The sequence below is a fragment of the Acomys russatus genome, chromosome 31 (assembly GCF_903995435.1).
Source record: "Acomys russatus chromosome 31, mAcoRus1.1, whole genome shotgun sequence".
NCBI classification, from domain to species: domain Eukaryota; kingdom Metazoa; phylum Chordata; class Mammalia; order Rodentia; family Muridae; genus Acomys; species Acomys russatus.
The window spans coordinates 36,796,903-36,813,259 of NC_067167.1; the positions used below are offsets into that span (position 1 = coordinate 36,796,903).

The 16,357-nt window shown below is 38.6% G+C and overlaps 1 protein-coding gene across 4 annotated transcripts in view; it reads right to left on the bottom strand.

The window, feature by feature from the left end:
• Window positions 1-16,357, bottom strand: part of Cnot2 (CCR4-NOT transcription complex subunit 2) — a 93,890-nt gene that overhangs the window by 65,372 nt on the left and 12,161 nt on the right. The window lies entirely within an intron of this gene.

Here is a 16,357-nt window from a genome sequence, read left to right on the forward strand (position 1 = left end):
GTCCTAGCAAGAATGTGTAAGATACATTTTCAGGACAATTACCTTTAGTAGTACAAAACATTTACTCCTAGAAAAATAGTCTACATAGCAAGTGAACTAACAATGTTGCTATCCATTATAATTTTGCATTCAAATTTAAAGCAACTTACATTTACTATTACATGAAATGTACATTACGATGAGATACTGAAAACATCTAATTTATAAACCATAAGTTAAGTGAGGGCTGGGGAGCTGGCTCAGTAGGTAAAGTACCTGCCTTGCAAGCATGAAGACCTCAGTTTCCATCCCTAGAGCCCAAGTATGAGCTCGGGTGGAAGAGGGGCAGACAGCAGATTCCTTAAGCTCACTGGTCTGCCAACCAGCAGAACCCAATCAACCAATAAGCTTCAGGTTCAATGAGAGCAACTCCAATTGACGAAACTTCACATGGCTCCTAATGACTCCTTCCACATCCACACATCAAATATATTACATACATACATTAACACTACACAAACTCTTTCAATTTTTATGTATTTTTAAATTAAGAATATGCACGCATGTCTGTGAATGGGTTTGTTGGCATGACAACAGTGCTCAAGAGGCCAGAAGAGGGTGTCAGGGCCCCTGTTAAGGTGGTGTGAGCCACGTGACATGGATGCAAGAAAGCAAACCCAAGTCCTCTGCAAGAGCAGTTAAATACTTATGACCCCATACTTGTGAGCCCGTAATTCAAAAACAACAAAAATCTCAAACCATTATTAAAAAGGACAAAGTTTCACAAACATATATTCTGTTAAGAGAATAATTTTAAATAAAAAACTAACATCATTGACAAAGTTTTACAAGGAATCCGTATAGTAAAATTACAGAAATGCAGAAGCTATGGTTTTACTCAGTTTTGACCATCATAATGCACGGTGCATGTTGGACTGAATACTTCAAGATGCCCACCTCTACAGCAAAACTTGAACTGCTCATAGAAACTTTTTACGTGCTTTTGTTAAAGTATATGTCTCAAAAAATAAGGGTTTTTCCACCATTAGTATATGGACTTATGAGGTCACTACTTAAACTGTTTGCATTTATTATTTAATGTATGCCATTCTTGAGAGTGACGCAGAATCTTGCAAATGCTGGGCAAGTACTCCACCACAGGTCTATATTCCTGAGTCAGGAATTAGGGTAGCTTAAAGAAAAATTACCACGTGAACTGGGTGTCCCATAACAATAATGTAGCACATATTTTGTTTTGCTTGGTTGTCTGTCTCTGTCTGTTTCTCTCTGTCTCTGTCTGTCTGTCTTCCTCTCTCTCTCTCTCACACCCACACACACACACACACCACCTTTTTTCATTATATAGCTCCTAAATGGTAATCTTATTTTTAATATTAGCATATAAAAGTATTAATAAACTGTTAAGATAGGATCTATCTTATTTCACGCTAACTGAATCCAGTGGACAATAATCTAAAATTTCAGTCACTATTTATAGAATAAGAATGCTTTCTTCCTTAAATATATTTTGTTTGGGTAAAATTTCATATAGTATACTTTCATATTATACAAATTTTATCAAAAGACACATTTAACATCTAAAAGTAAGCAACACAACTTTTAATACCTTAATGCTACATAACTTTAACATCCACTTCCTGGTTAAACAAAAAAGGATAATTGGGAATAAAATTTTATATGCTAAGTAATACTTTAATAATAAAAAATAACAGCTTACCAGTAATTTAAAAGAAAAATATTTACTTTGAAAAATGACAGTTTTATTAGAAGGGAAAATATATTTACTTTTTGCTTTTTTCTACATTTCAAGATTCTAACCAGGATAGTAATTAATGTTCTATATTGAAAGAGCATTATCTTTTTCAAAATAAACAAGATTAAAAGCACCTTTTATAGTCTTCTGAACAAATATGAATAATTAGCATTTGTCACCCCTATCTTCACCTGGTGTATTAAATAAGGCAATGTGGTAATAATTCACACCAGGGAAATAAAATGATGTGCAATAAATGAAAGAGGACACTATAGATATGCACCTAGGATTGTCTACGAAAAGGAGCAAGAATGTAAACAAGTTTATATACTGTTTTCCCCCACAAAGTCCTATAAATAGTTAGAAGTCTGTGTCAAACTACAGTCAGTTTTTCTATCAAGCAGAGATATCCATGAAGGGAGGAAAAAAGCTAGCTTTATTCATCCACTTTAAACCAGACAGAACATATGAAACAGTAGTTTTGATAATCTTTTAGGATATTAGAAAATATAACAAATGAACCAAGTTCTATCGGCCTCCTAGCTTACTGTAAGAAGGGCTTTAAGGCTCATAGGCCAGAGTGGAAGCCAGAGTTCAAGGTTCTGAACAGTCCAAACAAGTTCTGGCTTAGAGAGAGGAAACAGGCAACTAGACTCTGCAGGGCAAATAGAACCAAACTGCAGAAATTCAGAGCTCAAGGACCTGAGCAGAGAATTGCTTTCATAGGAATTTAATAGGTTTAAGCTGGAAAATGATTTGTATCTACACATGAAAGAGCTTCAGGCTAGAGAAAAGTCTTCTGAGAACATACACAGTGGACATGTCCTCGAAGCTCATGTTGTCACCCACCAGAGCACAAGGACCTTGTAACGTGAGGTCTCAAGTTCAGAAGGTAATGAAGGAGAGCTCAGCTACCAAGTCAAGTAAGCTTTAGATAACAAGCTCAAAAAGAGATGAGCCTGATTCTAAGTAACATACCTACATCTTCAAGCAATAACAGTACACAAACCAACCTGACAAACTAGCATAAAAAAACCCAACAGCAAATATATGGCAGTTACCAAAAAGCAGGAACCTATAACTCATAAGTTGAAATATGTGGGAAAGATTAAGCTTTGTCACAGGTGGAAGCAGTCTTGGCGGGCTTTACCCTGTGGGCATCCCATGAATACCTTGTGACAGACTGAGTGGAGCCATCCTGGGCCAGGAATTCAGGAAGCAGACCTGGGAACTCCACCTGGGCTATTGTTTTTCTAATTGACCCTCAACGGGAGAAGGAGACCGCCCTTCCCACGTGACTCAGGCTAGTTGGTGTAAGCTAGTTGGGTTGTATAATAAAGTTTAATTGTTAAGAAACAGAGCCAACAGAAATATAGCAAGTGAAAACAGACAGATGGCAGAATTATTAGGAAGGTTATTAAAGCAGGTTATCATTAACTATATTCTAGATTTTCAAGTAAACATGTCAGTGCAAGTTCGGTCTGGCTCAATGACAAAATACCTGACAGGAACTCCCCAGTTTCAAAGTTTCAGTCCATTAGTACAGAGGAGGAATGGGGCCAGGAGCAAGACACACACAGGAAGACTGGCCCCGGGGCTACCACTGCTTCTTCCCACCAGCTCACTGCCACAGTGTCCTCGTCCTCCCCAAAGCTATTCACTGGGAATGCACCAGTGGGTTAGACAACTTATGGAAGAACTCCATAAAGTCACCAGCTCAGGAAATGACTTAACAGTAGCTCCCAAAGATAAGAAGTTACACTTTACCAGACTTCCAGGCATCTCAAACTCAATCAAGGTGACCATCAAATATCAAACAAGCTTTGTCAGCACAAAGAAATGTCCCTATGTTACAATTTCTGTCTCCTGGCTTGGATGGCATGACAACAGATTATCATCAAATGATAAAAACACACCAAAAAGTGAGAACATGCAACTGGTAAAATCAAAGCTAGGTCAGTAGACCAGGTATGACATTTCTGACACCAATAATGGTCTATATTATGTAAAATCATACCTTTGGGGAAAGCTAGAATATAATAATATGGAACATCACTGACTTTATGATCAAAACGTACCTTTTAAGGTTCAGCATGATCTTCTAAAGAGTCAAATGTAAAGAAAAATACTTTCTTACTCTTCCTCATCCAAAGGCTAACATTGATATAACTATTGTTGCAGGAAAAGCTAGAAAGACAAAGCCATATTTTTCTAATTTTAAAAAGAAAACATATAAATCCACAGATCCAAGTTCAATAGCTTTCAAGGAGAATAACAGTAAAGTCACCATCATATTTCAGAATAAAATCGCAGAGAAAGTGTTAGAAGACTTTCAGGGGAAGGGGAGCTGGCTAATGAATGACCTCTCCTCAAGACTGATGCAGAGCACCAGAGACCAGAGTAACCTATCTTAAAGCAACGGTCTGGCCCTCTAGGTCAGACTGGCCTCAAACAAGAAACGGTTTGCTTCAGCATCCTTCCCCCACCCCACCCTTGCAGGAAGCACAAGAGCCTGCTGTTAAATGTGGAAACTTTAAGTACAGAAAGAGATTAGCATGAAAGAGCTCTAAAATTCAACTAAGACAACTTTTAAAAGTGACAGTCATTTTAGAAGACAGTTTTAGCAATATACAGCTAAATACTGGCTTAATATATAACTTGGTAATTCTATCTACTACTTATTTATCAGATTGAAATTTCTGTTCACATCTGAACCAGTGTAAGAATGCTCCTATTAATAAGGGTGTCATTCTTAGTAAATGGCTAAAATGATTATTTCAATGATAGAATGTTATCCAACAATAAAAAGGAACTATTAATTTAGGCAACATGGACAAATCTTTAATATATTTTTATATGAAAAAGAATTCAGACTGAACTTGACCAGGGAAACAGGTAGGCACTCCTCCAAATCCAAGCCCCCAGCCTCACCTCTAGCTCTGCAGCTGACCACCTCTGCTTCTTTCCTGCTAAACTCCCACAGCTCCTGGCCCCACTCCAACCCCACCCAGACCCATCATCTCCAGCAGCTCACACAGACCTTCTCCTCTAAGCTTCCTCCATCCCACTCATTGCTTTATCCCAGCCCTGAACGGAAACAGGCATCTCCTGGGAACCTGCAGGCCTCTGCAGCCAACTAAGCAGACCAGCTAACTTCAGATCGTCACCACTCCCTCATTCCCTCCAATACAATCCCCACCCATCCCAGCTCAGCTCCATCACAGAACTTCTGCTGTGGCCTCTGGTCACTCTCTGCCCTCATCCGCAGGGTACTAAGCAGATCCTGGGGGAACCCTGCATCCCTCCCTCGTGTGGACCCCTCAACCTCCCTCTCTACCTCCTAGTCCATTCCCATGCCTAAATTTCAGCCCCCAACACCTAGAAATACATTTTACCTGGAACCTTCAGGAGCCACTTTTATTCTCCTGGCTCAGTTGTTGTCTGGGAGGCTCACTGCCTCCGTCTGCTGTCCTAGGCCGAGTCCAGGAAGCTTGTAGCCTCCATACAATCTAACCTAGGCCTAGACTGTTTTCAGCCTCTGAGAATCACTGCTTAATAAGCTCACCCTTTCTTGTTCTTTCTGAGCTCTGGGCTGGCTGGTTCAACTCAGCTGTTCTGGCTCAAACTCTTCTCCCAGCTGACTTATTCAATCTGGCTTCTCTCTTGGCCTGGAATTGCTTTACTTGGCCTCTAACTCAACAATCTGCCCTAATCTTCTGGCTTAGCCTGAGTTCTCTCTCTGCAACCCATTTTTCTATTACGGTCAGGGTAAAAACTCCCTCCTCTCTCCGTAAAATTGCCTCTTAAGTAGCTTCCCTTTCCTCTCTCTTCTCAAAAGAGCTGGGCGTACCCTATTCTGTCAAATCTTCTGATTTGTAACTTTTTCCGCAACTCATTTAGACAACACTTTTAAACATGGGTCCTTCTTTCTACAAACAAACTCCTTAGTTTGGGATTAAAGGCATGAACCACCACGCTTGGATCTAAGCTTTTCTTTACCCGGTTCTTGCTCTATACCAGGCTGGCCTTGAACGCAGATCTGTTTGCTTCTGTCTCCTGGATTAAAGGCATGTTTGTATTCCAGCCAGCTCACACTGACCTAGAAGGTCTTTGGATGTGATCTCCTGTCAGACCAGTCATGTTTTGAATTAACATTCCTCTACACTACTCCTAGCGGGATCCCATAAAAATACCTGGAAGCACACAGCTGACACATTCTCCTAAGAACCAGAGATGGCAACAAAAACCAAAGAACAAAGCCCCCAAGCAGCAAAAGGCCAGATATCACACCTACAATTACAAACTGCCTCACCCCTGATGCTTAGATGCCATCATAAAAGCACAATCAGTAACAGCCAGGACAGCATGTCTCCATTACAGCCCAGCAACCCTACCTCAGCAGCTCTGAGCATTCCAACAGACCTTAATAGAGCGTTTATGAATATGATAGAGGTCCTGAAAGAAGAAATAAATAAATCCCTTAAAGATATCTATGAAAGCACAACAGTGGAAGGAAATGAATAAAGAGGTTTAAGAACTGAAAATAGAGGCTGGAAAGATGGCTCAATTGTTAAGAGCACTGGCTGCTCTTCCAGGGAGTTCAATTCCCAGCACCCACATGGCCGTTTCCAACTGTGTGTAATCCAGCTCCATGTGATTTGGCACCTTCGCACAGACATGTATGCATGCAAAAAACCAATGCATATAAAATAGGAAGGAAGGAGCAAACAAACGAACGAATGAACTGAAAGTGAAAATTCAGACACAAAACGTCCAGGGTATATGGGATACTATGAAAAGACCAAATCAAAGAATAATAGGAATACAGAAGAAAAAGCCCAGGTCAGAAGCATAGAAAATATAGAAGAGGAGGAGGAGGAGGAGGAGGAGGAGGAGGAGGAGGAGGAGGAGGAGGAAGAGAAGAATTTCCTAACCTAAAGGATATATATATATATATATATATCAAAGCACACTAAGCACTATAAGCTAGAATTGCAAGTCAAATAGCCCTTTTCTCCCTTAAGTTGCTTTTGTCAGTTTCTTATCACAGCAACAAGGTGATGTCTTTGATGTTAAGGGGGTTTCTTGAATGCAGCTGCTTTACATTTAAACAAGCTGGTACAACTCAATCTCCTCATGTTATATGAAGATAAAGACATGTGTTCTGGTTCCATGCAAAAGTAAAATAGATAAAAACTAAAGAGAACTGAGTAGATATTCTTAAAATTGGGGCGACCAGTTCAAAGAAAATCACCTGTTTGAAAAGTTCTTCATTAAAAATCAGTACCGTATTACTAATCTCTGTGTTTACCTACACAGCAGTCATCTGAAGGTCACTTCATAGCAGCACCTTTGGTTGGACAACAGAAATAAAATAGCACTACAGAGTAATTTCACAAGCAGTAAGAATAGAGTAATGAGATAAAATATAGACATTTTTAAACAAGGAGTGACAGAAGTCATGCAAAGAACAAGAGAAATAAAGAATGGCTGAAAGAATATATAGAGTGTATAAGCCACAAACACATTGATATAATGCATATGGTACCTTGAATGAGAATGTCCCCTATAGGCTCATAAATTTGACCACCTGGTCCCCAGTTGGTGGCACCATCTGTGGAAATTTCAGAGGTGTGGCCATGTTGGAGGAAGTCTGTCACTGGAACCAGGCTTTGCAAATTTAAAAACTCCGTCATTTCCAGTTCCGTCTCTGCTCTGTGCTTACAGTAAAGCATGTGAGCACTGAGCATCCTGCTCTAGCCACCATGCCTGCGGCTTTTTGCCATGCCTCCCTTCCACGACTGATGGCCTGGTGTCCCTTGGTCATGCTGTTTTATCACAGCCAACAGTAAAGTACTCACAGAAAAAGTTTGGTAGGACAGAACGCAGATGATTTTAGTAGATATGGGTAGGATGTCTAAGAGATTGAACTCAGACACGGGTATACTGCTACAAGAAAGTTAAGCAGGAGCAGATTTAAGTAAGTAGACATTACTAGACGTATAATGCAAATCTTCAGTTACTGTTTTTTCTAGTAAATACAAAGCGAAGCCATCAGCTCAAAGCAGATATGAAAGGAGACGTCAGGTCAATGCAGGGGAAGGGATGTAAAATGATTTTGAGAGTGAAGAAATAGGACAGAAACTAAAAGCAACGCCAGGCATGAGGCAAGGAAGCGTGTGAGGCTGGTATTCCTCAGACACAACAGCTGCAGGATGAAGGAGCACTGCAGGCGGAGGAGGGTCACAGCAAAGCTGGTGAGTGGAATAGAGCAGGAGAGAAGAAAGAGGGTTAGGCATACAGGCAGAGATAACTTATGGTACATGGAAGAAGAAAGAAAAAAGAATAAAGGGGGAAAGAACGGAAGAAGAATGAGGGAGGGAAGGAGAGAGAGATGGAGGGAGGGAGAGATGGAGGGAGGGAGGCGGGAGGAGGAGTGCCATCACTGTCACACCTTCTCTAAGCCAGTTTTTAACTCAGGGTCTCTGCAGTTGTTCCTGTGTTCCAATGGTCTCAACTGAGCTTTTCACTGCCAAGCACCTTCATGGCACTGACATTTCTCCTTGTCTGTCTTCACGACAGCCTTCACTGGCCACCCAACTGTCTGACTTTTGTTCAGTTGTTTTGTCTGCACAATCCTTAGTATCTAAGTCCCTTAAAGAGGCCCTTTGTCTTTTACGCTTATCACTTTTATCTCAAGCACCAAACAGTGACAGATAACATACATACTTTATTGAATTAACTAACCACAAAATACTCTGAGAATGTTTTACTGACTTCAATTGCATGAAAACACCATTTCCTTTAAAAGCAATGCATATTAACATTTTGTATGGCAAGAATAAGAACAGCAAACAGAAGCTTAATTTTGAAAGTTGGATACTAAAAACCATTTAAAAAAAGTCTTAAAATACAAGTGTTTTTACAACCCTTGATATTCCTATGTAGGACCACGCTTTTTGAGATGACTAGACTTTCTATGAATCTCCAATTTTAATTTCTTTAAAGATGAAGACCTTCAAGGTATTAAGCAGCACGCTTTGCATGTTCTTCCCTGATATTTTAACAGTTGCCTAACTATAACAGACCTTCCTGTTGACTCCCCAATATCTTTTCAACCTTGTGAATACTATGGCTGTTCCTATCTTCTAATTTTCCCATATCATTTAAGCATAAATATTCAATATAATCCAAGTATAATCCTACCTTACTTATCAGTGACATACTTACTAAAGCAGAGTCAAAGGAGAAATAATACCTACATTTTACTAACCCACTAAATGAAATGTGGTATTTACTTAATTGAAAATCGGGTAAAGAGCCCACAGTTCTAATAGCTGTCTGCACCTGTGGATTTTGTCACCACTGAAATTCCGGCATTCCCAATCATTTCATTTGCTTCAAATCTCAAACTACCATTTATACCAGTATTAGTGTAAACATTACGATGTATTATTAGATCATGTTAATAAGCATGCCACTGAATAATGCAATCATTATTTTAAACCAATATTCTGATACAACTAGCACTTTCAGAAGCATACTGATTTTGTACATATGAAGTATTATTTTAAGAAAGAACCTGCATGTCTCACCCAAGAGCCATTCAGAAAACATAAAGGTTTGAAACCTTTAGAATAAGACAGCTGGGGTAAACTCTCAGAGTACATTTAGTTTAAATATCTTTGTATTAAAGATTTTTTAAATTATAATTTGGGGAAGTCTTATACATATAGCTAATTAGTGGCAGCCAGGTAAAATAGAATCAGAAATAGAATTTCTGGCTCAAAATCTAGACTAGATCATCTTTGACGTGACCTGGCTTTAAGAAAGCGAATACACCTCCCTTTTTAGGAGTAGGAGTATCTCTATCTAGTCTAGAGCTCAGGAGGCAGGCTAGGCTGGCTGGCCAACTAGCCCCCCTGGGGATGCATCTGTCTCCAACCCCTAAGCCCTGAGAATATAAGCCCGCACCACTACACCTTTTTTAAACTGTGTGTTTTAGGGACCAAAATCAGGTCCTTAAGCACCTCATCAACTGAGTCCAAGACATAAAGTCTTATATGTAACTAACAAGAGAGCTTCAAGCTAACTAAAATAGTAACCCTGAAAGTAGAAACTAGCCATACAACTTTACATTCGATTATTTCAATACTCCTCTCAGTTACAACAGGCCATATAAACAGAAATCAGAAATAGGAGAGAAAAGCCACACACCCCCACTAACAGGATAGATTGGCATTCAAAGACCGCTATAATAACAAAACACAAGCAATTTTGTGTTTGTGTTTGGGCACAGCAAGTGGTCTACTTAACTAAACCTGCAGCCAAGATCACAAATTCTTTGAGAGAGAATGAACTGCACATCAAATGTCAGGTGGCTAGTGAGACATTGGGAAACTTGGAGGCTGTTGAGATAGGTGCCCCTCACAAGAAGCATCTGGTAAAACCAAGGACTGCAGTGCAGACTCTCAGTGCTGGGCCAAAGACTGGAGTCTGAGTCACACCTCTGATCCAAGAGAAGTAACATTCTAAACTGCCCTAAAGGTCACTAGATATCTATTAAAATCTTTTAGGATTATTTACAGCTGGAGGCTTTCTGTTAAAGAACAAATCCAAATAAGCCTGTCAATCATGGGGAGTGAACAAAGTTCCTGAGGGAAGCTCTTCGTACTAAAGGTTTGAGAAAACGTATGTGGGCTGTCTAAAATGTACCTGGGTCAAGGATCCCTTTGCACAGCGTCGGCTCTCACCCTTCAGGGTGTGCTCCCCTTCACTCTGGGTACATACATGTCATCTGCAGTTCTTTCTATGTGATCACAAGAACCAGAAAGCTGGAAGTGTGCGTGTGTATGTGTGTGTGCACATGTGTGTGTGCGTGCGCGTGCATGCACACGCAGAAATTCTGGTCACACCAAGGTTTTTTTTTAAATGATACATTTTAAAGAATTGCATTTGTACAAAGGATGTCTTCGGATAAATCCACAGCTTTAGTAAACAAATTTCCAAAAGCAAAGTAATTCTTACAGCAATCTCTAAAAGACCAAAAAAAGAAATACACTAGGGACATGGAGGATAAATCACAATAAAAGGCAGAATAAACTGATCAAGAAAGAATTAAAAACACAAAAATTGTGAAATGCAACTAAAGCAGTACTTTGTGGAAATGTCTAATTTCCAGTGCTTAGATTTAAAAGACAGATCAAGCCAACCATAAAATATTACACCTTCCAGAACAACTAAGAGGGTAGAAACGATGTAAGGGGACATGACAGAGGGGGCATACAGAATTCTTTTTTAAAAAGTACACTATGAAGAAAATAGCAATTTAGAGCTTAGCTTTAAGTAGACAAGAATCAAATGCACCTTAGGCAAACTAACAGGTCCAGAAGTATCAATGCAGAAAATGCAAGACTACTATGCTCCCAGGCATCAAAGGGACGATTAGAAAATACAAGAACAACTCTTACAAATAGACAACTTAGATGAAATAACTTTGTCCTTTAAATTTCTGATAAGAATCTGAACAGCTTTGCATCTGCTTGAATAATTTAACTAAGAAAACCACTACCAGCATCCTAGGCCCAGGCAGTTTCACCAGTGCACAGCATATTTAAGGACAGAATGTAGTCCAGAAAAACCAATCTACAATAAGTGAAATAAAACAACTGAATAAAACTGATAAACAGCCAACTCAACAACAGTAGCTGAGCAACTTTAATAATGTATGTAATGGACAAGCATACAAAATGACTAGAGATGACAAACCTCTATAAAATAGACAGTAAAGAGCGAAATATGCATTCCTCAGGATAATGGCAAACTGGATCATAAGTAAGTTTTAAATTGGAAAGGACTAAATAAAGCAGGCTACACAAGTGCAGTAGGATAAAATAGCACAAAAGGAGATTTGCAAAAATCCACAAGTTTGTGCAAGTTAAACACTCTTCTTAACTACTAACTGTTAAAGCATGAGGGGCATAAAATGAAATAGGAAATATTTTTGGAAAAAAACCATACAAGACAACAAAATTCACACGATGTAAATGAGGTGGTGGTGTATGAAGCGCCCTGGTGGTGAATGCCTACATTTTTAAGCTGTCTGAAGGCAGGGACGATCTGTAGCTCAGTGGTGCAGACTTAACTAGCACGAGCTTGGGGAGAGGAGGCGAACAGGAAGGAGAGAGAAAAGTGGAGAGAAAAGGGAAGGGCATAGATCTCCAAACAATAACTACCTAAATTGCTACCTCAAACAACTAGAAAAAGGAGAGCAAATTATACCAAACACAGAGAGGAATTCAGATGATAGAAACGAGACACACAAAAATTAAAGTTGGTAATTAGAAAAAATAATCAAAATTAACAAACTTTTAGTTAAACTAACCAAGAAAAAGAAACAAGAAACAACTGACAAAGAAAGGGCATAATAATAACATAATTACATTAAAAGAAGGGTAAAGAAATAACAGGTTCATACTAAGAAACTATGGAAAGAAGAAATGGACAAACTCTTAAAACATCAGGCTCTCAAAATTGACAGGAGAAATAAAAGTCAAAACTAGACCCATCACAAGTAATGAGACTGCAACAGGGGAAAAGGCCCATGCCCAGGAGGCTTGAGTGATAAATTTCTCAAACATTTAGAAGGAAAAAAAAAAATTAGTATCACTTTACAAACCAATTCAAAACAAGTAAGGAACCAAAACACTTCTTAAATCATTCCAGGCCATTACCACCCAGTTAAGGCCACCAAAAACATGACAAGAAATGAAACTGCAACTACAATATGAAAATAAACCAACAAACTATCAGGAAATGAAACCCAGCAACACACAAAATAGGTTAAACCCAACAACTAGATGGGATTTATCCCAGAAGCAAGTCTTGTTCAACAAACAAACACTAAGCAACTTAACATCCATTTTTGAAATAGAAGCCAAAACGCATACAATCATCTGAAATAATATATACCTATAACCGTTTGTGAAGCAGAAGCAGTAGGACACCAGGTGAAGGCCCACCCTGCGCATACACAGCAGGTCCAGTTTTTAAAGCTGAAAGCAAATCTAAAACCAAGCCAACAAAAATACCCAACCAAAAGCGACATCCTCACGCCAGTGAGAACTATTCATGAAAAGATGGAGGGACAGCTCACTGGGAAGGAGCTTACCAGGCCTGAGGGGCCACGTTTGACCCCCCAGGACACCTGCACACTGTTCTCTGAACTGCGTGTGAGACCATGGCCCAGGGGTGCCCACACAAATAAGTGAATGAATCAAACACACTTCTTTAAAGTTCTGGCTTAAATAAAAAAGAAAAAAAAAGAGCATAGTTAGAAGCATAGTGAGTGATGAAATACTGGATGTTTTCTCTTCTAAAAACAGGACCACCCTTGCCACTTTTATTCGACCCTGTACTGAAGATGCTAGACAGAGTCATTAGGCAACAAAATGAAATAAGTGCTCAGTCTGGAGAGGAGGTGATACCGCCCCTAACTGCAGATGATATTATTGATCTACAAAAAATCCCTAAGGTACTCACTAGAATATTGATTTTCATAACAATTTGAAAGCAGTTTGGATTTTTACGATCTTTAACTTACCTTAGGTATGAGGTATATAAATCAGCATGTAAGAATTACATTTCCATGCAGCAATGAACAACCCAAAAGAGAAAGCAACCCCATTTCTCAAGCATCACATATTAAAATACTTAGATTTAATGCACGAAATTTATACACTGAAAGCTGCAAAAAAATAATAGGAAGAAATTAAAGAACTATACAAATAGAAAAGTCACCCCATGTTCAAAGTCCAGAAGTAGCAATATACCTCAATGATCTGCAAATTAAACAAAGTCATTATTAAAATTACAGCTGGCTTCTTGACAAAACTAAGCAAGCTGTTCTTAAGAGTCAAATGAAAATTTAAGAGACATATACTGATCAAAACAATTTTGAAAAAAAGCAAAGTTGGAGAACTTTCATTTCCTGTTGTCAAGCTTATAACGTAATCAAAACATACTATCATAAGATGACAACAATATATAACAATAAATGGTTAATATAAGCTTCATATTTATACTCAATTCATTTTAGAAAACTATGCCAAAAAATTAATCTTTGAGTGAATACTATTATGCACTAAGCCTTGTACATTTTTTACTAACTCACCCCATTCTCATAACCTATGTATAAATGTAACTGTAGCAATTTAAGGCCTAGACATTTAAGCATATTTCTGATTTTTTTAAAAAGTAGTTTAGCCATGAAAAATGGAGTGTATTTACTGTACCAAACAGATAAACACATGTGAAAAAGCATTTCAGAAAATAGGTAATATAATAACAAAATGCAATACAATATTAAATAAGGACAATCCTGAGTTACATTACTTTAAAAAGGGTTGTTGAGCAAAAGAAAACATTATCTACAGCTTCATTTGTTTATGCCTCTATTTTAGAAAAAGCTAAATTACACTAACAGGGAGCAAATTAGTGATTTCCTGGGCTATGAAATGAATACTGACTAAAATTATTCAAGTTAAGAGGTGACAGAAATGTTCAGTATTTGAACCACAGTGATATTTACACAGGAGTTCAGATGTGTAAAAACAAAAAAGGCCATTTAAATAGTGCCTGATATAATATGTAAACTCCCTAAATAAATTTAATGTAAAACTAAAAATGGCATCAGTTCCTATGGATATGGAACTTAAAAGCAGTGAGCTGTTAACTGAGAAAGAACTTGTATAAAGACATCTTACTTTTCAAAAGCCTATGTAACAGTAACTTCCCTTTTGAAAAGCTTTAGATGATAACTGGCAGAAATTGGTACTAGCTGCTTTGTACTCTTAGTCTTTACTAAACTGTAAAATTTCTCAGAAGGGACTTAAATCATGAATGGACTCTGAAATGTCTGACACACACACACACACACACACACACACACACACCCTCCAATTGCTTCCCAACTTGAACCATTTCTATTGTACAATTCATGGTGGTATAAACGTGTTACACATTAAAGCGAAGGACATGCTCCAAAGTTTGCACCTCAGTCTGTTTCCAGTCAACATGCTGTGCTACAGTGCTCTCCCTCTTGCAGCAGCCCCGGTGGCAGTTCCCAGCCAGTCATGCCGTCACAAGTAAACAGCTAATACCCAGCTGCTGTCCCTTCCCAAAAGGTCTTTCCCTTGGACAAATACAGGGCTACTCCTTCACCACAGGCTTACCCATGCACTCTTTGAGAAAAAGACATTCGGAGTTACCCATATATCTTCCCTATTTCTTTGATTTCTTTTTCCTCATAACCTGATCACCAAGCACCACAGTACATGCTATGAAGCTATATTCTCTTAGAACAACGCCTGCCACATAAAAGAAGTTAAAATCATATTTATCAAATGAAATTAATGAATCAGTAACACAAAGTATGTAACAGTAACTAAAACTCACTTGGGTTCCACCTACCCCTACAGAGCAAGCCACTCATTCCAAATACAAGCAGGTCTTAAACTGGCGCTGAAGCCCTCCAAACACCCTAAGCTTACTAATGAAAACAGATTCTGGTTTTAGCATCTACTATGTTCATTACATTTTACATTAATAGTTGGTACAGCAAACTACTCAAAAATTCTCTTGAAACTTCTATACTGTCAAGTTTATCTAGTTAAAGATCACTTGACCAATCTTGGAAGAGTATTTCTGTACATTGACATGTTTGTGTGGTATTAAATATTACTTAATTCCCTCTCCTGAAACACAGAATGATGCTCAGCAGGTACCAGGGCTAGGATTATAGATGTTGTTGTTGCTGCTGATGATGACGAGGACGACGACGACGACGACAACAACAACTGGGGGTTTTTTCCAGATAGGGTTTTCTCTGTAGCCTCGGCTGACCTGGAACTCACTCTGTAGACCAGGCTGGCCTCAATCACACTCACAGAGATCCACCTGCCTTTGTCTCCCAAGTGCAGGGATTAAAAAGCGTGGGCAGCCACCACCACCCAGCAATAGCCTAGTATTATTATTCTATGTTATTAGCAACGAGAACGAAGAACACAAACAGAAAAGAGACTATAATTTGCTTAACAGATAATAATTTTTTTAAATCAGAAAATTAAAAAATACAAATTTAAAAAATAACATTTACATTTAAAATTTTAGAAGAATTGTATAAAACCTTATTCAGTAGGCAATTCATATGTAGTTGGTATGATATGAATTGGCAAAATTTATGTAAGGAAAAAAATCATCAGGAAGACATGAAAAGCTTTGTTGAATCTTTCATATAGTCAACGATGACTTGAGGCTGTGGTGTCAGAGTACGCCTGCCTTGCACGGGGAAAGGCCTTGATTTGATCCCCAGCACTGAAAATACCTGAACAAAGCTAAATAGACTGCTCTTAGTCCCTAATCCTATGAACAGTAGTACAGAGAGGCAAAAATTTTATTCTTTTATGACTTACTGCATGTTGGGCAGCTTTCATAAAAAAAAAAAAAAAAAAAAAGGGGGGGGAGCTTCCAATAAAAGACACTCAGTTGCTCTAGTCTATGTCAGTGTTCCGAAACATAAAAATCACAAGCACTTCAGAAAAGCGA